Raw genomic sequence first — 1,710 nt, 5'->3', positions numbered from 1 at the left:
GGAAGTCAGTGGGACGATTGAGTAGCGCGAGGAGGCTGCCAGCGGGGAGGCGGTAAGACCGTCCATGAGAGAGAGAAACGGCCAGGCGAAGACCCAGTCAGATTTTCCCGTTTCCGATATTTTAACAGAAGCAAAAAAGAGTGGTCGCCGATTGCGGTTTTTATAGTGGTTTTGGGGGGGAGGTGGAAAGGCAGGAGAAAGGAGAGGGAAAGAAGGGTCCAAGTGGACACCCCTATCCGGAAGGGAGTGGATCGAGATGCTGAGGGGAGACAGTGGCGCGGCGACGTCGTGGATTGTGGGCTCCCAAACCGCGGCGGATGTCGAGTAGCTGTTAGGCCCCGTCAACGAATAAATCTGACTCTGCCGGATTATAAGGGGCGACTAACGGCGGTGGTCGCAAATGGTTATAACGACGAACGGCGTCGGTTCGACTTTCCCAAACAGCCTCGAGCTGCTGTTGTTTAATTGCAACCCTCTCCGCTGAGTCACCTCCCCTGGCGAGTGAAGATGTGGCGGCGGTCCCCCTGGCCCACACGATCACAGAATGAAGATGCCGGAGGGCAGGGGTGGCGGCTCGGCTGAGATGTTCTACCCTCAGAATATGTCGGCGCCTGGCGGTTCCCCGAACCGTCGCGAATCGTCGACCTGAAACACGATGTGAGGCGGCGGATCCCCGAGCCGACGGCGTCTCGTAACGATGAAAAGGTACGGCGGCCCGAATGGTCTGCTTGTTCCGCTAGAAGAAGGCGGCGCGTTGCCGCTCCCTCTATAACGGGCGACGGTGAGTGCACGTATTACAGACCGCGCTAAGTACACGCCCGGCCATCAAGGGTCTTGCTTCGTGTCCTAACGCCGCAAACAAAGCCGTAAGTTACAGACACTTCCCGATGAGTAGTTTCCACACAATCCCGATGATCACTGGATATGTCACGACCGCAACGCTGAGATGGCACAAGGAACTACAAACCCGGGAAACATGACATGCACGAACAGGAAAACACAGACGCGAGGTTGAAAATGGCCAAGGAAGGCACAGAAAGTTGAAGGCCGAATTTACTGTTGAGACTGGCGTTTATTAGTAAAAGGTTTACAGGTGGAGGTCAGAGCGGTACTCTGAGCCTCTCGTAATTCTCGAATGAACTAACTCTAGAGAGTCACTCTCGACTCTCGCTGACTGAGTGTGGAGCATGCCCTGGTAGTGGGATCGGCGTTCAAGCCCGCCGATTGGCCGCGAGAACGACAACGAAGTCGCAGCCGACCGGTGGAAGTTGTCAGCCAGGCGCGCTTGCCTCGGTCCTCCACGCCTCGATCCTACGCTAGCCTAACTTGATTGAAACAGATAAAAACTTATATCTAAATTTAAAAATGTAATTAATTTTCCTAAAATTACTAAAATTTGAACTTAACTACAGGATTAACCTAGCTTCATTTTCCCGAAAGAAACGTGAATCTAGGTGGAGTAGAAGTGGTCGTTTGGGTTTTCCCTCTTTAAATTTTAAATTATCATTTAAAAATCGAAATATTTAGAACCAATTTATAACCCCGAATGACCCCTTTTACTCCGAAGTTAAATAACTTTTTTCGGAATTTTTCTACACTAACTTTACTTCCTAGTTTCTATTTTAATTGTTTACGTGCGTATCTGCGTGAATGCACACGGACACACGTACGTAAATTGAAATTAATTTCACGGACTTGCAAGGGAAGGGG

General features: G+C 50.8%; 1 protein-coding gene across 1 annotated transcript in view; it reads right to left on the bottom strand.

Moving 5' to 3' along the window:
* LOC117172110 overlaps window positions 1–1,710 on the bottom strand; it is a 259,054-nt gene that overhangs the window by 177,356 nt on the left and 79,988 nt on the right. The window lies entirely within an intron of this gene.

Source organism: Belonocnema kinseyi, chromosome 4 (genome assembly GCF_010883055.1).
Source record: "Belonocnema kinseyi isolate 2016_QV_RU_SX_M_011 chromosome 4, B_treatae_v1, whole genome shotgun sequence".
NCBI classification, from domain to species: domain Eukaryota; kingdom Metazoa; phylum Arthropoda; class Insecta; order Hymenoptera; family Cynipidae; genus Belonocnema; species Belonocnema kinseyi.
This window is presented reverse-complemented; position numbering and strand designations above follow the sequence as displayed.